We start from the raw sequence: 22,067 nt of genomic DNA on the forward strand, positions 1-22,067 counted from the left end.
TGAGGAACGATTTCCCGATCATTCCTTGAAAACTTTGGATGAAATTCTCCATAAATCTATTGCCTTGAGTAAGATGAACTCTAGTGATCCTAGTTTTGGTAACTGTCTATTTGAACTTACCAATCTTAAGCATGCTAAAGGAGATGTTGGAATCATTAGTGATATCATATTCGAAGCTATAAGAATTCATAAAAGTGACCACTTTGATGATCATTTATCTAATGAATTACCCTCTCTAGGAAATGATGAGTCACAAGATCATGATGAACATGGATACTATGATGATGATGATAATGATAGTGACTTCGATCTTGATGATGCAATGAGACATCTTGGTCTTATGGCAAATCTTCGGGGATATGAATTAGGAGGAAAGGAATGGGTTCTTGATAGTGGATGTACTGATCATATGACCGGAAATGAAGAGATGTTTCGTGAGCTTGCTGAAAATGACGGCCCTCGAAAATATGTCACCTTTGGTGATAATTCAAAGGGTAAAGTGGTTGGCCTTGGTAAGGTGGCCATATCACATGATAGTTCCATTCAAAATATCATGCTCGTTGAATCTCTTGGCTACAACTTACTTTCAATATCTAGACTTGCTGATTTCGGTTTGAATGTCCTATTTATTGAGGTAGATTGCCAAGTATTTCATCGAGAAAATCATAAAATGGTCTTCACGGGTATGCGTAGAGGTGATCTTTACATTGTCGATTTCTCTAAAAAGGCACAACCTAAAACTTGCTTTGTTGCTAAATCCTCAAAAGGTTGGTTGTGGCATAGACGACTAGGTCACGTTGGCATGAGAAACCTTGACAAGCTTATTAAAGGAAATCATATCCTTGGAGTTAACGATGTCATATTTGATAAGGATAGACTTTGCAGTGCTTGTCAAGCAGGTAAACAGGTTGGAGGAAGACATCCCGTGAAGAACATCATGACCACAAGGAGGCCACTCGAGCTACTTCATATGGATCTTTTTGGTCCCAACGCCTACAAGAGTCTCGGTGGAAATTCTTTTGGTCTAGTTATAGTTGATGATTTTTCAAGATTTACGTCGGTGTTCTTTCTTAATGACAAGTCGCAGGTCCAGAAGATCTTCAAAAGCTTCGCTAGGAAGGCCCAAAATCAATTTGACGTGAAGATCAAGAAGGTTCGGAGTGACAACGGAACGGAGTTCAAGAACGCAAATGTGGACACCTTTCTTGACGAAGAAGGGATTTCAGACGAGTTCTCGGCTACGTACACACCTCAACAAAATGGAGTCGTTGAGAGGAAGAACCGGACGCTCATCGAAATGGCAAGAACGATGCTTGATGAATACAAGACGCCGAAGCACTTTTGGGCAGAAATGGTTGAGACAGCTTGTCACGCAACAAATCACTTATATCTTCACAAGCTACTCGGCAAGACGGCATACGAGCTTCTCACCGGTAACAAACCCCAAGTTGGATACTTTCGAGTATTCGGCTCAAAGTGCTACATTCTTGATAAGCATCGTTGTTCAAAGTTTGCTCCTAAATCTCATGAAGGTTTTCTACTTGGTTAGGCTCAAACTCTCACACTTACCATGTCTACAACAATTTCACCCGAAAGGTTGAAGAGACGGTAGATGTGAAGTTTGATGAATCTAATGGCTCGCAAGTAGAGCAATTGCCAATTGATGTAGGAGACAAAGACCCTTCAGAAGCAATCCAAGACTTGTCCATTGGCAAAATTCGTCCAACGGAGGTGAAGGAGAGTACTTCATCCGTCCAAGTGGAAGCTTCTACTTCACGACAAGGTGAACCAAGAATCGACACGGAAGCATCCACAAGTGGGACACACCAAGAAGAAGAAGACAAGGAAATGCATCAAGACGAACATCAACAACCTTCTCCACCACGACAAGAGAACGATGACGTCAACAATGAAGAAGGCCAAGAAGAAGAACAAGATGAAGAACAAGATGAAGAAGATGTTCAATGAAGACCCAAGCAAAATCTCTCACGAGTTCGAGCAAGAATTGCCAAAGATCATCCCGTCGAGCAAATCCTCAATGATATACAAACCGGGAGAATCACTCGCTCAAAAACTCGTTTAGCTAACTTCTGTGAAAACTATTCATTCATCTCTAGCATTGAACCTATGAAGGTTGAAGAAGCATTGGAAGATCCGGATTGGATAAATGCTATGCATGAAGAGCTACACAATTTTGAGAGAAACCAAGTTTGGACATTGGTTGAGAAGCCCGACAACAACCACAACATCATTGGTACCAAATGGGTGTTTCGCAACAAGCAAGATGAAGATGGACAAGTGGTTCGCAACAAAGCACGTCTCGTCGCCCAAGGGTACACACAAGTCGAAGGTATGGACTATGGTGAGACATATGCTCCCGTTGCTAGACTTGAGTCCATTCGCATCTTACTTGCCTATGCTAATCACCATAATATCACCTTGTACCAAATGGACATTAAAAGTGCTTTTCTAAATGGTGAAATAGAGGAGGAATTTTATGTCAAACAACCTCCTGGTTTTATCAATCCTAACAAACCAAATCATGTTTACAAACTTCACAAATCTCTTTATGGTCTTAAACAAGCTCCTAGAGCATGGTATAAATGCTTGACCAAGTTCCTTACTACAAGTGGTTTTGAAATTGGTAAAATTGATTCTACTCTTTTTACTAAAAGGGTTAATGGAGAACTATTTGTATGCCAAATTTATGTCGATGATATCATATTTGGTTCAACTAACCCTCTCTTTAGTGAAAAGTTTGGAAAGCTAATGTCAGAGAAGTTTGAGATGTCTATGATGAGTGAACTCAAATTATTTCTCAGTTTGCAAATCAAGCAAAATAAGGAAGGTACATTTGTCTCTCAAACAAAGTACACCAAGGACTTATTCAAGAAGTTCAATATGCAAGAATGCAAAGGTATGTCTACACCCATGCCTACTAGTGGACATAATGATTTGACCAAAGATGGTGAACCGGTTGATCAAAAGGTTTATCGCTCTATGATTGGTTCATTGTTATACCTATGTGCTTCACGTCCCGATATTATGCTAAGTGTGTGCATGTGTGCGCGATATCAAGCTGCTCCTAAAGAATGTCATCTTAAGGCTGTGAAAAGAATAGTGAGATATTTAATCCATACAACAAATTTTGGCATTTGGTATCCTAAGAGGTCTTCTTTTGATCTTGTTGGCTATTCCGACTCGGATTATGCCGGAGACAAGGTTGATAGAAAGTCCACTTCGGGTACTTGTCAATTTCTTGGTAGATCTCTTGTGTCTTGGTCCTCCAAGAAACAAAACTCGGTATCCTTATCCACCGCCGAAGCGGAATACATTGTCGCTGGTTCATATTGTGCTCAATTACTTTGGATGACCCAAACTCTTAAAGATTATGGGATTTATGTGAAACATGTTCCACTGCTTTGTGACAATGAAAGTGCTATCAAAATTGGTCATAATCCTGTACAACATTCTCGAACTAAGCATATTGAAGTTCCTCATCATTTCATTCGAGATCATGTTGCTAAGGGTGACATTAATCTTAAGCACGTTTGCACCGATAAATAATTAGCGGATATATTTACTGAACCTCTTGATGAGAAAGTATTTTGCAGGTTGAGAGGTGAATTGAACATCATTGATGCTTCGAACCTGGAGTAGAAACTCCATTGGATACATGCAAGACATGAGCTTATGACTAATCCATGATATATCTCTTATGATGACTATCTTATGTCTTGGATATATTTGTACCTTGCATGTTGTCTAACCCATGTAGGTGCTTGGTTGAATCTAATTCCATGAGATTGCGACTCACTCACATCTTGAGCAATCTCTACATCACCAAGACTCTACACAATGGTGGTTCAAGACAAGGAAGCACAAAACCATTCAAACATATCCTTTGACAAATTCTATGTTGAGCTTCATGATTGTCATTTTTGGATACACAAGTGCTCTTCCTTGCAAGAACAAACCCATGTAGGTAGATGAACTCAAACTCCAAGTGGTGCTCCCAACTCTTGATGAGCTACATCAACCTTGAGCACCCACACAAGTTCAACTACATGAGCAAGAACCACACCACCACCCAAGGTATGTTATTCCATCTTAGAGAAGCTTTACTCCAAGACATGAGTCAAAGCAACTCAACAAGATGTGAATACATCAAGATGCTTAAACAAAAAATGGTAACCCCATTTTGAGCTTAAACGATGAGTATGCCCTATGATCAAGTGTTCTCACTTGACTCCTAAGTCAATATACTCTAACATAGGTGACTATGTCACCGCCCAACTCTAGATGAAGTTCTCTTGTGTTCTTTTCTGTGTTATTGCATTTGTCTCATGCATGTTTATTTTCTTACTCTTTTTCAAAAAAAACACTTCATCTAGATCTTTTAGTTTCTTCTCTTTTCTCTTTGTTTATGTTCTGCATTTTCTGCATTTAATTCCTTGCAAATCCTTCAGGTAATTCATTGCAAATCTTTGTGAGATCCTACATGTCTAGTGAGCTGAGGTGACAAGTGTTTTTCTCTGTGTGAACTCGGTTTCACCGACTTGTAATTTTCGGTCCAACCGAATCTTTTCGGTGCCACCGAAACATACCACTCGGTGCTACCGACTTCGCAACAGGAAAAATAGTTTGCCACTTGTTCTATATTTCTTCTGCTTCAGCTCTACTAAATGAATCTTGTCCTCTACAAGCATCACAGTTTTATCCTTTGCTTTGTGCTGAGTCTCAAGGACCAAACCTATACGACGGATTCCAGAAAGCCCTTCTTGGAAATTGATGTCAAAGGGGGAGAGAGAGATCACATCAAAGCTTGTAGGAGAGAGAGATCACATCAAGGGAGAGAAAAAGTCTCAAGGATCCCAGAGAAAGTATTAAGGGGGAGAGAGAGATTTCCAGGGGAAGAGAATACTCAAGGATCCCAGATGCTTGATGTTCAAGAGGAGAGATGTCACATGTCTTTTTAGGGGGAAATACATGTTCATTTGTATCTTTCAGCTCTGGTTTGCTGTTCCCTATCTTCTCCCAATATCCCATGTAAGATTCAGGGGGAGCAAGACACCTAAGGGAAATAAATCAGTCAAATTCATTGCATATATTTATTCTTGGGGACATGTTGAATCCAATGTGGTACCTTGTACTCACTCTCTACATGTCATCCCAGTCTTGGTATTCTTGTGGTTTCTTTTGTTTGCTCTGGCTAGTGGATGTACCTGTGTTATCTAACTTTGTTTGTGCAAGTTCATTCCATCCTAAGCCAACTCAAGACCACAAGGAAAGTATATGCATCAAAATCATGAGTATGAGGAGTTCTTGCTTATGTACATACTGTTTGCAAGAAGGACTCATGAGCATGAAGGTATTTTCCTTGATAATCTTTTGCTCTGATGCATATGGCCAAGATACATGTAACACATTGCCTACTCTGTCATGGTTATGCTCTCACATCCCTCTATATTTCATATTTACATGAGTGCATGCATGTAGGGGGAGCCTATGCTTGTTACATGTCCTTCCAAAGCTTTACTTGCTGTTCTTTATATCTTTATCTAAATCTTTGATGTATGTTGCCATCAATTACCAAAAAGGGGGAGATTGAAAGCACAAGTGCTCCCTAGGTGGTTTTGGTAATTGATGACAACATATCTCTTGTTGGACTAATGTTTCTATCTAGTATGTTTCAGATAAGTTCAACAATGGAGTGGCATGGACTAAAGGTTGTGGGAACTCCTTCAAAATGCTAAGGACAAAGAATTGGCTAAAGCCTAAAGCTCAAGACTCTTCATTTTACATTTTAGTGATCCAAGATCACATTGAGTCTTTAGGAAAAGCCAATACTATCAAGGAGGGATGAGGTGTTGATTAATGAGCCTCTTGCTTCATGTGCTTAGTGATATGCTCCAAAACCCTCAACTACTTTCCCATATCCACAAATGACCTAAACCCTAAGCCAAACTCGGTCATACCGATTCTTTATATCTGGCGCCACCGAGTTTCACTTGTCATAAGCCACTGCCAAACCCTAGCAATTCGGTTCTACCGATAGGGATCTCGGTCTCACCGAGATGGGATTGCAAACTCTCTCTTTCCCTTCCGTAACATTTCGGTCTCACCGAAAGAGCGAATCGGTCCCACCGAGATTGCAATGTAAATTCAATGTTTCCTTTTTGTAACTTTTCGGTCTCACCGAAAGAGCAAATCGGTCCCACCGAGTTTGCCTGACCAACTCTCTGGTTAGCTAATTACCAAAATCGGTCTCACCGAGTTTGTGTAATCGGTCTCACCGAGATTACGTTATGCCCAAACCCTAACCATATCAGTCCTACCGAGTTGCATGTCAGTCCCACCGAAAATCTCTAACGGTCACTAGGTTTACCTTTTCGGTCCGACCGAGTTTGTTGATTCGGTCCCACCGAGATTGGAAAACTGTGTGTAACGGTTGGATTTTGTATGGAGGCTATATATACCCCTCCACCTCCTCTTCATTCGTGGAGAGAGCCATCAGAACACATACACAATTCCAACTCATATGTTCTGAGAGAGAACCACCTACTCATCTGTTGAGATCAAGACATTCCATTCCTACCATATGAATCTTGATCTCTAGCCTTCCCAAGTTGCTTTCCACTCAAATCTTCTTTCCACAAAATCCAAATCCTATGAGAGAGAGTTGAGTGTTGGGGAGACTATCATTTGAAGCACAAGAGCAAGGAGTTCATTACCTACACACCATTTGTTACTTCTTGGAGAGTGGTGTCTCCTAGATTGTCTAGGTGTCACTTGGGAGCCTCCGACAAGATTGTGGAGTTGAACCAAGGAGTTTGTAAGGGCAAGGAGATCGCCTACTTCGTGAAGATCTACCGCTAGTGAGGCAAGTCCTTCGTGGGCGATGGCCATGGTGGGATAGACAAGGTTGCTTCTTCGTGGACCCTTTGTGGGTGGTTGCTTCTTCGTGGACCCTTCGTGGGTGGAGCCCTCCGTGGACTCGCGCAACCGTTACCCTTCGTGGGTGGAGCCCTCCGTGGACTCGCGCAACCGTTACCCTTCGTGGGTTGAAGTCTCCATGAACGTGGATGTAGGATAGCACCACCTATCCGAACCACGGGAAAAACATCCGTGTGTCCAATTGCGTTTGAATTCTCCAAACCCTTCCTCTTACACTCTTGCAAGTTGCATGCTTTACATTCCGCTGCTCAAATACTCTTTGCATGCTTGCTTGATATGTATTGTGTCTGTTGAAATTGTGCCTAAAACTCCACTCAAACCAAAAAGGCCTAAAAATTGCAACTTTAGCACTAAGTGTCTAATCACCCCCCCTCTAGACACATCTACTTCTAGATCCTTCATTATGCCAGTTCAGTCTAGAAGATATTGTTCTATCGTTTATAAGTACTAGCATTTCGTTCTATTATGCTTTATATTATGGTATCTTATAAAGGAATAACTTGATATTTATCGGGTATCTTCTCTGCCTGGATCTGTCGACATCGATTGGAGGAACGATAGACCGTGCACTGATTCGAGGATTGCCGCTCCGGTAACCGATTGTTCAGCGGTCACCATGACTGAGGGAGTCCCCATTCCAAAATACAGTTGTTGAGTTTTTTCTTCCACCGACGCAATCCGCTCCCAATCTTGAATTATGTTTGTGAAGAACATCTGGATGCTTACTTCTGCTCACTCATCAAAATGTCCTCTTGTTTAAGGTGTAGATGTCGTGCGGTATTCATGGCTCAAGGAGATCTCAAACAACATCCAGATTAAGGGCTTGACGATGTCGAGGCGGTTTGTCGTTTAGAACCTGCATGCATGATCCAACAACAGTTTTCACCCATCTGAAATGTGTTCTACTCTGTCTAGCTTGTTTTTGTAGATAAGAACAATTGTGACCTCCGAAAGGCAGGAAGGCATTCAGTTATGCCAACCTAGTTCTCAGCAGGCTGGCAAACTCTTCTTTTGACCATTAGTTATTGCGATCGAAACTATCTCATGTGGTCGGTCATAATCTTCTTGTCTTGTGTTGCAATTTTTAGTGTGAAACAATCATTGCATCTCCTTCCACTAAACATATCTAATAGGAAATGTAAATTTTTTTCACACATGAAATAAAGCATAGTTTTTGTACATTCTTTTGTATCATATTCGGCCAGAATTACTATACAATAAGAACTGCTCAACACAGACCAAGTACGTAGTGATTGTATTATAGATCAACCGATATGATTAACCCATTTCTTTTTCATGTTCATCACAAATGAGTTGTGCTCAATCTGCAATCTAAGTAACTTGGTGCTATTATACATGTATAACACACTTACCATTTTATCAAGATAATTCTATATGCATTATTTTGAGAATGTTATGACATTTCAGTTTAGAAGATGTTTTCTATCGTTTATAAGTACTAGAATTTTGTTCTATTGTGCTTTATATTATGGTATCTTATAAATGCATAACATGATTTTTATCGGGTATCTTCTCTACCTAGAGCTGTCGGCATCGACTGGAGGAGCGATAGACCGTGCACTGATTCGAGGATTGCCGCTCCGGTAACTGATTGTTCAGCGGCCGCCATGACTAAAGGAGTCCCCATTCCAAAATACAGTTGTTGAGTTTTTCTGCCATCGACGCAATCCGCTCCCAATCTTGAATTACGTTTGTGAAGAACATCTGGATGCTGACTTCTGCTCACTCATCAAAATGTCCTCTTGTTTCAGGTGTAGATGTCATGCGGTATTCATGGCTCAAGGAGGTCTCAAACAACTTCCAGATGAAGGGCTTGACGATGTCGCGACGGTCTGTCGTTTAGAACCTGCATGCATGATCCAACAATAGTTGTCACCCATCTGAAATGTGTTCTACTCCGTCTAGCTTGTTGTTGTAGATAAGAACAGTTGTGACCTCCGAAAGGCAGGAAGGCAGTCAGTTATTCCAACCTAGTTCTCAGCAGGCTGGCAAACTCTTCTGTTGACCATTAGTTATTGCGATTGAAACTATCTCATGTGGTCGGTCATAATCTTCTTGTCTTGTGTTGCAATTTTTAGTGTAAAACAATCATTGCATCTCCTGCCACTAAACATATCTAATAGGAAATGTAAATGGTTTTCACACATGAAAATAAAGCATAGTTTTTGTACATTCTTTTGTATCATATTCGGCCAGAATTACTATACAATAAGAACTGCTCAACACAGACCAAGTACGTAGTGATTGTATTCTAGATCGACCGATATGATTAACCCATTTCTTTTTCATGTTCATCAAAATGAGTTGTGCTCAATCTGCAATCTAAGTAATTTGGAGCTATTATACTATGTATAACACACTTACCATTTTATCATGATAATTCTATGTGCATTATTTTGAGAATGTTATGCCATTTCAGTTTAGAAGATATTTTCTATCGTTTATAAGTACTAGCATTTTGTTCTATTGTGCTTTATATTATGGTATCTTATAAATACATAACATGATTTTTATCGGGTATCTTCTCTGCCTAGAGCTGTCGACATCGACTGGAGGAGCGATAGACCGTGCACTGATTCGAGGATTGCTGCTCCCGTAACCGATTGTTCAGCGGCCGCCATGACTAAGGGAGTCCCCATTCCAAAATACAGTTGTTGAGTTTTTCTTCCACCGACACAATCCGCTCCCAATCTTGAATTACGTTTGTGAAGAACATCTGGATGCTTACTTCTGCTCACTCATCAAAATGTCCTCTTGTTTCAAGTGTAGATGTGGTGCGGTATTCATGGCTCATGGAGATCTCAAACAACTTCCAGATGAAGGGCATGCTGATGTCGCGGCGGTTCCTCGTCTAGAACCTACATGCATGATCCAGCAACAATTTGTTACCCATCTGAATGGCGTTCCGCTCCTTCTAGCTTGTTGCGATAGATAACAACATTTGTAACCATGGAAGGCCTACTTCACTGGGATTTTGCCCCAGGCCTGGCCCTGGCTGATCAGGTGAGATGAAAATTTGGTTCAACCGTGCATTTCTCCCCCTCTCGTGATACCAAGGAGTTTTTCTTTGTCATTTCTTTCTCCTCGGCTTCATTCCCTCTTTCGGTGGAATCTGTTGGTATTGCTCTCCGATGTTGCATTGGTGGTATTAGCTCTGGTTTCAATGTGACTCAACTCAACCCTCGATCATTTCGTTTTTCTGTGGCAAACAACAAAGTGGGGCATTTCATTTACAAGCTTAAGGATCGTATTTGGCCAGATTTTGTTTGCCACTTTCACTTGTTTAAGAGAAAAATCACCAGAGCTCCATTCTCCAAGGCATATTGGCATGCGGACGTGGAATTATCTGATCTTTCAGCGCGTCGATTGGTGGCTATCAGGCCTAGGTTTGAGTTCTTATGTTCTACCAATCATGTTCATTCAACGGTTCCTAGGGAAACCACCTCATCTACTCTGGTTCCACTCATCAAAATGGATTTATCCAACAAGAATGCTGCTGAAGCTTCATCCTCTTCTTTGATCGCGTCAAATCAGTGCCTTGTGCGGCAGGATATTCATCTTCAGTTTGGGACTTTTTCTCCAATTATTCATGAAAAGATTTCCTCGAAATTCAGCACTGTTCCCTCGGACAACATTGACCGCATCGCATTAATGGAACTAATTATGTGTGAGGCGGAATTGGAGGATAAGCAATCTCCCAATTACATTATTCTCGGGGCACTTAATTGCCCCCTAAATGCTCCGTATCCACCATTACCACGCTATTTTTTGAAATCTGCCCTCAGCTACGCACCTGAACATACTACTTGGCCGCCTACTCTCCGTGCTAAGCACAAAGCAGACTTGGCCCAAGCCCATTATACATTACAGGAAATTATTGATTTATCCACTAATTGGGCCTCACTCTGGTCTCGTTGCCTACAATGGGGCCACCGCAAGATTTCCTGCCAGGCCAGACTGATTTGCATTCATTGCTCCGCACCTGATCACAAGGCAAGTCACTGCCCCAGCGTTGGTAAGTATCCTCTAATTGATGAGCTCAGTTTGGTGACTAAAAATCAGGGCACCAATACTAGATCCTTTGCGCCCTCACATCCTATAGCCCACATCCGCAACGGTACTAGACGCACCGTCCGATGCACGGCTTGCGCGTATTATGGACACGTGGCCCGATCCTGTCGCAGACGCATCCACGCTCAAAGATGGAAATGGATTCCTAAATCCACTCCGCTTTCCAATCCTACCCCTCACGCTCCATCTCCCTCCTCGAATTCCCAACAGACGCGCCCCTGTCCAGTCCCATCACCAACCTTGCTCACTGGCCGAACCCCACCGCCCCCGCAAACCTTGTCAATGGTGAACTATCCACTGAATCCAGTGCCATTCCTCTCTCCGGGGTTCGCCGTCGAGCCAGGCCCGGCGGACCGGGTGGTGCGCAGCGGGATGATCGTCGGCCCAATAACTCTGCTCAGCCATGATTTCTTGGCCATCGCCGAAGCCAGTGAGTATGTCCCTCTGCATCGCCGTGCTACAGTTCGCAATGCAATCATAGGTCAGCTTCAAGCCTCTCAGCTCTTTCCTACTGAAGTTAGTGACCATCCGCTTGGCATTGGGATTTTCGGGTTTGCGGATTCTTTCCTGCGTGACACTGCTGTCAACACACCCATTGAGCTTGAAGATGAGGATCTCCTTATCACTTTTGTTCTGCACAACGAGGCTCTGAATCGTCGCACCACTACATTTGGTAAAGAAGTTTGGTTAATGTTCTTTGGTTTTCCATATGATTATCAGACTGACTATTACATTACCAAGGCTCTGGGTGGTTACGGATCTCTTGTGTCCTGGTACAATCCAAGGCAGGACCGGCGCTACATGCTGATCAAAGCCCGAGTCCTCCGCCCGCGTCTGATTTCGAAGAGTTTTGTTGTTTGGCAGCTTGGGGGGGTGTTGGGGAACGTTGCAGAAAACAAAAATTTTCCTACGGTTTCACCAAGATCCATCTATGAGTTCATCTAGCAACGAGTGATCGGATTGCATCTACATACCTTTGTAGATCACGAGCGGAAGCGTTCAAAGAACGGGGATGAGGAAGTCATGCTCAACGTGATCCAAATCACCGGAGATCCTAGCGCCGAACGGACGGCACCTCCGCGTTCAACACACGTACGGTCAGCGTAACGTCTCCTTCTTCTTGATCTAGCAAGGGGAAAGGAGACGTTGAGGAAGATGGCTCCAGCAGCAGCACGACGGCGTGGTGGTGGTGGAGCTGCAGTACTCCGTCAGGGCTTCGCCAAGCTCTATGGAGGAGGAGGGGTGTTGGAGAGGGAGAGGGAGGCACCAAAGGCAAAGGTCAGAAGTCCTCCATCCCCCCCACTATATATAGGGGGCTTAGGGGGGGGCGCTGGCCCTAGGAGATGCAATCTCCTAGGGGGGCAGCGGCCAAGGGGTGGGGGGCTTGCCCCCCAAACAAGGGGCGCCCCCCCTTTAGGGTTTCCCCCAACCCTAGGCGCATGGGCCCTAGGGGGAAGTGGCGCCCCAACCCACTTTGGGCTGGATCCCTTCCCACTTCAGCCCATGGGGCCCTCCGGGATAGGTGGCCCCACCCGGTGGACCCCCGAGACCCTTCCGGTTGTCCTGGTACAATACCGGTGACCCCGAAACTTGTCCCGATGGCCGAAATAGCACTTCCTATATATAATTCTTTACATCCGGACCATTCCGGAACTCCTCATGACGTCAGGGATCTCATCCGAGACTCCGAACAACATTCGGGTTACTGCATATACATATCCCTACAACCCTAGCGTCACCGAACCTTAAGTGTGTAGACCCTACGGGTTCGGGAGACATGTAGACGTGGCCGAGATTGCTCTCCGGTCAATAACCAACAGCGGGATCTGGATACCCATGTTGGCTCCCACATGCTCCTCGATGATCTCATCGGATGAACCATGATGTTGAGGATTCAAGCAACCCCGTATACAATTCCCTTTGTCAATCGGTATATTACTTGCCCGAGATTCGATCGTCGGTATCCCAATACCTCGTTCAATCTCGTTACCGGCAAGTCACTTTACTCGTACCGTAATGCATGATCCCGTGACTAGACACTTGGTCACTTTGAGCTCATAATGATGATGCATTACCGAGTGGGCCCAGTGATACCTCTCCGTCATACGGAGTGACAAATCCCAGTCTTGATCCGTGTCAACCCAACAAACACTATCGGAGATACCCATAGTATACCTTTATGGTCACCCAGTTACGTTGTGACGTTTTGTACACCCAAAGCACTCCTACGGTGTCCGGGAGTTGCATGATCTCATGGTCTAAGGAAAAGATACTTGACATTGGAAAACTCTAGCAAACGAACTATACGATCTTGTGCTATGTTTAGGATTGGGTCTTGTCCATCACATCATTCTCCTAATGATGTGATCTCGTTATCAATGACATCCAATGTCCATAGTCAGGAAACCATGACTATCTGTTGATCAACGAGCTAGTCAACTAGAGGCTTACTAGGGACATGTTGGTGTCTGTTATTCACACATGTATTACGATTTCCGGATAACACAATTATAGCATGAATAAAACACAATTATCATGAACAAGGAAATATAATAATAAACCTTTTATTATTGACTCTAGGGCATATTTCCAACAGTTTCCCACTTGCACTAGAGTCAATAATGTAGTTACATTGTGATGAATCGAACGCCCATGGAATTCTGGTGTTGATCATGTTTTGCTCTAGGGAGAGGTTTAGTCAACGGATCTGCTACATTCAGGTCTGTATGTACTTTACAGATATCTATGTCTCCATCTTGAACATTTTCACGAATGGAGTTGAAGCGACGCTTGATGTGCCTTGTCTTCTTGTGAAACCTTGGCTCCTTGGCAAGTGCAATAGCTCCAGTGTTGTCACAGAAGAGCTTGATCGGCCCCGACGCATTGGGTATGACTCCTAGGTCGGTGATGAACTCCTTCACCCAAATTGCTTCATGTGCTGCCTCCGAGGCTGCCATGTACTCCGCTTCACATGTAGATCCCGCCATGACGCTCTGCTTGCAATTGCACCAGCTTACTGCCCCACCATTGAAAATATACACATATCTGGTTTGTGACTTAGAGTCATCCAGATCTGTGTCGAAGCTAGCGTCAATGTAACCCTTTACGACGAGCTCTTCGTCACCTCCATAAACGAGAAACATTTCCTTAGTCCTTTTCAGGTACTTCAGGATATTCTTGACCGCTGTCCAGTGTTCCTTGCCGGGATTACTTTGGTACCTTCCTACCAAACTTACGGCAAGGTTTACATCAGGTCTGGTACACAGCATGGCATACATAATAGAACCTATGGCTGAGGCATATGGGATGACACTCATCTCTTCTATATCTTCTGCCGTGGTCGGACATTGAGCTGATCTCAATTTCATACCTTGTAACACAGGTAAGAACCCCTTCTTAGACTGATCCATATTGAACTTCTTCAATATCTTATCAAGGTATTTGCTTTGTGAAAGACCTATGAGGCGTCTCGATCTATCTCTATAGATCTTGATGCCTAATATATAAGCAGCTTCTCCAAGGTCCTTCATTGAAAAACTCTTTTTCAAGTAGGCCTTAATGCTGTCCAAGAGTTCTATATCATTTCCCATCAAAAGTATGTCATCTACATATAATATGAGAAATGCTACAGAGCTCCCACTCACTTTCTTGTAAATGTAGGCTTCTCCATAAGTCTGCGTAAACCCAAACGCTTTGATCATCTCATCAAAGCGAATGTTCCAACTCTGAGATGCTTGCACCAGCCCATAGATCGAGCGTTGGAGCTTGCACACCTTGTCAGCATTCTTAGGATCAACAAAACCTTCCGACTGCATCATACACAATTCTTCCTTAAGGAAACCATTAAGGAATGCCGTTTTGATGTCCATTTGCCATATCTCATAATCATAGAATGCGGCAATTGCTAACATGATTCAGACGGACTTCAGCTTTGCTACCGGTGAGAAAGTCTCATCGTAGTCAACCCCTTGAACTTGTCGATATCCCTTAGCGACAAGCCGAGCTTTGTAGATGTTCACGTTACCATCCGCGTCTGTCTTCTTCTTAAAGATCCATTCATTTTCTATGGCTCGCCGCTCAACGGGCATGTCGGTCAAATTCCATACTTTGTTTTCATACATGGATCCTATCTCAGATTTCATGGCTTCCAGCCATTTGTCGGAATCCGGGCCCGCCATCGCTTCTTCATAGTTCGAAGGTTCACTGTTGTCTAACAACATGATTTCCAAGACAGGGTTGCCGTACCACTCTGGTGCGGAACGTGTCCTTGTGGACCTACGAATTTCAGTAGGAGCTTGATCAGAAATATCTTGATCATCATCATTAACTTCCTCTCTAGTCGGTGCAGGCACCTCAGGAATATTTTCTTGAGTTGCGCCCTTTTCTGGTTCAAGAGGTAATACTTCATCAAGTTCTACTTTCCTCCCACTTACTTCTTTTGAGAGAAACTCCTTCTCTAGAAAGCATCCATTCTTGGGAACAAAGATCTTGCCTTCGGATCCGAGGTAGAAGGTATACCCAATAGTTTCTTTAGGGTATACTATGAAGACGCATTTTTCCGACTTGGGTTCGAGCTTTTCAGGTTGAAGTTTCTTGACATAAGCATCGCATCCCCAAACTTTTAGAAACGACAGCTTAGGTTTCTTCCCAAACCATAATTCATACGGTGTCGTCTCAACGGATTTCGACGGAGCCCTATTTATAGTGAATGCGGCAGTCTCTAAAGCATAGCCCCAAAAAGATAGTGGTAAATCGGTAAGAGACATCATAGACCGCACCATATCTAATAGAGTGCGATTACGACGTTCGGACACACCATTACGTTGAGGTGTTCCAAGCGGCGTGAGTTGTGAAACTATTCCACATTTTCTTAAGTGTGTGCCAAATTTGTGACTCAAGTATTCTCCTCCACGATCTGATCGCAGGAACTTGATTTTCCTGTCACGTTGATTTTCAACCTCACTCTGAAATTCCTTGAACTTTTCAAAGGTCTCAGACTTGTGTTTCATTAAATAGATATCCCATATCTACTCAAGTCATCAGTGAGGGTGAGAACATAACGATAGCCACCGCGAGCCTCAACACTCATTGGACCGCACACATCAGTATGTATGATTTCCAATAAGTTGGTTGCTCGCTCCATTGTTCCTGAGAACGGAGTCTTGGTCATTTTACCCATGAGGCATGGTTCGCACGTGTCAAATGATTCGTAATCAAGAGACTCTAAAAGTCCATCTGCATGGAGCTTCTTCATGCGTTTGACACCTATGTGACCAAGGCGGCAGTGCCACAAGTATGTGGGACTATGATTATCAACCTTACATCTTTTGGTTCTCACACTATGAATATGTGTAGCATTACGCTCGAGATTCATTAAGAATAAACCATTCACCATCGGAGCATGACCATAAAACATATCTCTCATATAAATAGAACAACCATTATTCTTGGATTTAAATGAGTAGCCATCTCGTATTAAACGAGATCCCGATACAATGTTCATGCTCAAAGCTGGCACTAAATAACAATTATTGAGGTTTAAAACTAATCCCGTAGGTAAATGTAGAGGTAGCGTGCCGACGGAGATCACATCGACCTTGGAACCATTCCCGACGCGCATCGTCACCTCGTCCTTCGCCAGTCTCCGTCTATTTCGCAGCTCCTACTTTGAGTTACAAATGTGAGCAACTGCACCGGTATCAAATACCCAAGAGCTACTACGAGTACTGGTAAGGTACACATCAATTACATGTATATCACATATACCTTTTGTGATGCCGGCCTTCTTGTCCGCTAAGTATTTGGGGCAGTTCCGCTTCCAGTGACCACTTCCCTTGCAATAAAAACACTCAGTCTCGGGCTTGGGTCCATTCTTTGACTTCTTCCCGGCAGCTTGCTTGCCGGGCGCGGCAACTCCCTTGCCGTCCTTCTTGAAGGTTTTCTTACCCTTGTCTTACTTGAACTTAGTGGTTTTATTCACCATCAACACTTGATGTTCCTTTTCGACTTCTACCTCTGCTGATTTCAGCATAGCAAATACTTCAGGAATGGTCTTTTCCATCCCCTGCATATTGAAGTTCATCACAAAGCTCTTGTAGCTCGGTGGAAGCGACTGAAGGATTCTGTCAATGACCGCGTCATCCAGGAGATTAACTCCCAGCTGAGTCAAGCGGTTATGCAACCCAGACATAGTGAGTATGTGCTCACTGACAGAACTGTTTTCCTCCATCTTACAGCTGAAGAACTTGTCGGAGACTTGATATCTCTCGACCCGGGCATGAGCTTGGAAAACCATTTTCAGCTCTTCGAACATCTCATATGCTCCGTGTCTCTCAAAACGTTTTTGGAGCCCCGGCTCTAAGCTGTAAAGCATGCCGCATTGAACGAGGGAGTAGTCATCGGTACGTGCCTGCCAAGCGTTCATAACGTCTTGTTCTGCAGGGAGAACAGGTGCGTCACCCAGCGGTGCTTGTAGGACATAATCTTTCTTGGCAGCTATGAGGATGATCCTCAGGTTCCGGACCCAGTCCGTGTAGTTGCTGCCATCGTCTTTCAGCTTGGTTTTCTCTAGGAACGCGTTGGAGTTGAGGACTACGTTGGCCATTTGATCTACAAGACATATTGTAAATATTTTAGACTAAGTTCATGATAATTAAGTTCATCTAATCAAATTATTCAATTAACTCCAACTTAGATAGACATCCCTCTAGTCATCTAAGTATAACATGATCCGACTTAACTAGGCCGTGTCCGATCATCACGTGAGACGGACTAGTCAACATCGGTGAACATCTTCATGTTGGTCGTATCTTCTATACGACTCATGCTCGACCTTTCGGTCTTCTGTGTTCCGAGGCCATGTCTGTACATGCTAGGCTTGTCAAGTCAACCTAAGTGTTTGCATGTGTAAATCTGTCTTACACCCGTTGTATGTGAACGTTAGAATCTATCACACCCGATCATCACGTGGTGCTTCGAAACAACGAACTGTCGCAACGGTGCACAGTTAGGGGAAACACTTCCTTGAAGTTATTATGAGGGATCATCTTATTTACTACCGTCGTTCTAAGTAAACAAGATGCAAAAACATGATAAACATCACATGCAATCAAATAATAAAAGTGACATGATATGGCCAATGTCACATAGCTCCTTTGATCTCCAACTTAGGGCTCCATGATCATCTTGTCACCGGCATGACACCATGATCTCCATCATCATGATCTCCATCATCATGTCTCCATGAAGTTGCTCGCCAACTATTACTTCTACTACTATGGCTAACACGTTTAGCAATAAAGTAAAGTAATTTACATGGCGTTTCTCAATGACACGCAGGTCATACAAAAATAAAGACAACTCATATGGCTCCTGCCGGTTGTCATACTCATCGACATGCAAGTCGTGATTCCTATTACAATAGCATGAACATCTCATACATCACATATATATCATTCATCATTCATCACAACTTTGGCCATATCATATCACAAAGCACTTGCTGCAAAAACAAGTTAGACGTCCTCTAATTGTTGTTGCAAGTTTTACATGGCTGCAAGAGGGTTCTAGCAAGAACGTTTTCTTACCTACGTGAAAGCCACAACGTGATTTGTCAACTTCTATTTACCCTTCATAAGGACCCTTTTCATCGAATCCGCTCCAACTAAAGTGGGAGAGACAGACACCCGCCAGCCACCTTATGCAACTAGTGCATGTTAGTCGGTGGAACCGGTCTCACGTAAGTGTACGTGTAAGGTTGGTCCAGGCCACTTCATCCCACAATACCGTTGAAGCAAGATAAGACTAGTAGCGGCAAGAAAGTTGACAACATCTACGCCCACAACAAATTGTGTTCTACTTGCGGAAGAAGAACTACGCATAGACCTAGCTCATGATGCCACTGTTGGGGAACGTTCCAGAAAACAAAAATTGTCCTACGGTTTCACCAAGATCCATCTATGAGTTCATCTAGCAACGAGTGATCAGATTGCATCTACATACCTTTGTAGATCACACGCGGAAGCGTTCAAAGAACGGGGATGAGGAAGTCGTGCTCGACGTGATCCAAATCACCGGAGATCCTAGCACCGAACGGACGGCACCTCCGCGTTCAACACACGTACGGTCAGCATAACGTCTCCTTCTTCTTGATCCAGCAAGGGGAAAGGAGAGGTTGAGGAAGATGGCTCCAGCAGCAGCACGACAGCGTGGTGGTGGTGGAGCTGCAGTACTCCATCAGGGCTTCGCCAAGCTCTATGGAGGAGGGGTGTTGGAGAGGGAGAGGGAGGCACCAAAGGCAAAGGTCAGAAGTCCTCCATCCCCCCCACTATATATAGGGGGGCCTAGGGGGGGCGCCGGCCCTAGGAGATGCAATCTCCTAGGGGGCCGCGGCCAAGGGGTGGGGGGCTTGCCCCCCAAGCAAGGGGGCGCCCCCCTTTAGGGTTTCCCCCAACCCTAGGCACATGGGCCCTAGGGGGAAGTGGCGCCCCAGCCCACTTTGGGCTGGATCCCTTCCCACTTCAGCCCATGGGGCCCTCCGGGATAGGTGGCCCCACCTGGTGGACCCCCGGGACCCTTCCGGTGGTCCCGGTACAATACCAGTGACCCCGAAACTTGTCCCGATGGCCGAAATAGCACTTCATATATATAATTCTTTACCTCCAGACCATTCTGGAACTCCTCGCGACGTCCGGGATCTCATCTGAGACTCCGAACAGCATTCGGGTTACTGCATATACATATCCCTACAACCCTAGCGTCACCGAACCTTAAGTGTGTAGACCCTACTGGTTCGGGAGACATGTAGACATGACCGAGATTGCTCTCCGGTCAATAACCAACAGCGGGATCTGGATACCCATGTTGGCTCCCACATGCTCCTCGATGATCTCATCGGATGAACCACGATGTCGAGGATTCAAGCAACCCCGTATACAATTCCCTTTGTCAATCGGTATATTACTTGCCCGAGATTCGATCGTCGGTATCCCAATACCTCGTTCAATCTCGTTACCGGCAAGTCACTTTACTCGTACCGTAATGCATGATCCCGTGACTAGACACTTGGTCACTTTGAGCTCATAATGATGATGCATTACCGAGTGGGCCCAGTGATACCTCTCCGTCATACGGAGTGACAAATCCCAGTCTTGATCCGTGTCAACCCAACAAACACTTTCGGAGATACCCGTAGTATAGCTTTATGGTCACCCAGTTACGTTGTGACGTTTGGTACACCCAAAGCACTCCTACGGTGTCCGGGAGTTACACGATCTCATGGTCTAAGGAAAAGATACTTGACATTGGAAAACTCTAGCAAACGAACTATACGATCTTGTGCTATGTTTAGGATTGGGTCTTGTCCATCACATCATTCTCCTAATTATGTGATCTCATTATCAATGACATCCAATGTCCATAGTCAGGAAACCATGACTATCTGTTGATCAACGAGCTAGTCAACTAGAGGCTTACTAGGGACATGTTGGTGTCTGTTATTCACACATGTATTACGATTTCTGGATAACACAATTATAGCATGAATAAAACACAATTATCATGAACAAGGAAATATAATAATAAACCTTTTATTATTGCCTCTAGGGCATACTTCCAACAGGGGGGCCAGAGACTGCTGGACAGTGCAAGTCACCATCCTTCGTAGCAATGACTGGAACGGTTTGCTTCCGGAAGTTCTACCTGCAGGTGAAGAACCGCCGCCGCCCGATGGCAACCCGCATCCCCAGTTTGGCCCTGAGCTCACTGTAGAACAATTGTATCAACAACAGGTTCACAACTGGCTTGTGCAGAATGCTGCTCCTGCGGGCCCTGAAGATGCTGCTCACAATGACAACCATCTCGGTGCCAATGCTGCCTGGGGTGCTTGGCCTCAGCCGCCTGCCCCTCCTCTATCACCGCTGCCTCCGCATTTGGTCAACTACCAAGCATGGCTGGCAGCTCAAGGCCTTACAGTTCAAGATGGCCTCGTCCCTGACAACAATCTTACTGACAGCCCAACACAGGGCTGGAATGACTCCTTTTCCACTTCGGATGAAGGCAGCAGCTCTGATAATACTGATATGATCATTATGCCACAGCAGCCTCTGCGGCCTCTGGATGCCCCGATGCCCACTGACTCCTTTTCTGTTTCTGTGGTTCTACATGATCATGGCATCCAATTTGCCCTCTCGGCCCAAGGTCCAGACCTCCCGTCCTTACTGATTGAAGACCCAATCCCCAGGCAGCGGCTCAACACATTCCTATTTGATGCTCTCAGGCCCATGATTGCCACTATTGGGCCTTGGCGTAATGCCTTTGGTATGAGAAATGCCAGTGCTGAAGTTTCAGTTTTGGTTTCTTCTAATCACACTGGAATTCACTTTGAGCAGATGCCTGCATCCTCTGTGGTCATTCAGGAACTGCAATCTGAAGCTACTGTTACCTCTAACGCACTGCCTGCTCTGCTTTCTGATCAACTTCAGTTGCCTGCATCTGAAGATATGGCACAGCCACCTGCAGATCACTAGTCTGCAGTTCCTGAGCACCTTCCCGACACCCAACTGCCTAACATCGATCTGCCTGACACCCAAATGGTGGCTGCCTCTAAGGTCTCTGAACATCTGCCTGCCACTCAACTGCTGATAGAGACACACCCCCTGGATCCTGGTTCTTCTATTTCTCACCCGACAGAGCTCTCTCATGATGGCCTGGGGCTTGCCACTGTCAACATTGAGATACCTTCTGGACATTTAGTGACTTGTGGCCGTCGCTCCAAAACTGTTGTGACACTAATTTCCACTGTGGAAGTTCGACGCAGCACCCGAACTAACAAGTACAACGGTTTCAAGGTCAACATGCCCACTGATACCCGCCCTACCACATCCAAGGTTAAGCCAAGGATCATACTTGTGGTGGATTCCTCTTCATCAATCAACCCAGAGCAGGTTTCTGAGGACATCCCTCCCCCAACTCCCATTGCTACGCTGCAAGATGTAGGCATCAACAGGTGCGCCATCCCA

Source organism: Triticum urartu, chromosome 1, assembly GCF_003073215.2.
Source record: "Triticum urartu cultivar G1812 chromosome 1, Tu2.1, whole genome shotgun sequence".
Classification (NCBI taxonomy): Eukaryota; Viridiplantae; Streptophyta; class Magnoliopsida; order Poales; family Poaceae; genus Triticum; species Triticum urartu.